Below are 656 nucleotides of genomic sequence, written 5' to 3' on the forward strand. Positions count from 1 at the left end.
CCTAAGGTAAACATTTCTAGCAAACACAAATGCCATTTCGCAAGGAAGATTAATCAGTCCACGTTTAGAATTTCATATTTACTTATTCATCGAAAGTAATCAATAATCAGTGATATTAATGATAAATACGTCAATAATTGATTAGCTTTTCAACTCGACCAAACATGAATCTTCTGAATTGATCAAATCTAGTTTCTCAATGAGACAGTTTCTTTAAATCCCTTTAAATGTTCCTGAATTCTGTTTCTGTTGTTTCATCTTGTGTCACAAATTCAGAGCAACATTATCCATCTCTAACAAATGATCAAATTAGAGAAGATAATCTTCCTTTAACAAATATCATAAACTCATATTTACCTTTTACGTCAAAATTTCCAGCCATTAACTCAGAGAAGGAAATTGTTTCCTCCATATGGAAGAATTTATGTAATCACTGGAATTACAATAACATAAGGAAAATGAATGGATACTATTTCCATATTCCCATAATCAAGTTTTTATGATGTGTCATTTTATTCTCCATTTATTTAATTTCATTTTAAAATAACCTTTATTACGTATAGATATTAAGCTGGGATTCCTCTGCGAAATTTATAAAAGTTTAGTCTTTTATCATTGAGAAGATGAGAAGAGATCACGATTTTAACCCTGTGTGA

This window comes from Macrobrachium nipponense, chromosome 1 (assembly GCF_015104395.2).
Source record: "Macrobrachium nipponense isolate FS-2020 chromosome 1, ASM1510439v2, whole genome shotgun sequence".
NCBI classification, from domain to species: Eukaryota; Metazoa; Arthropoda; class Malacostraca; order Decapoda; family Palaemonidae; genus Macrobrachium; species Macrobrachium nipponense.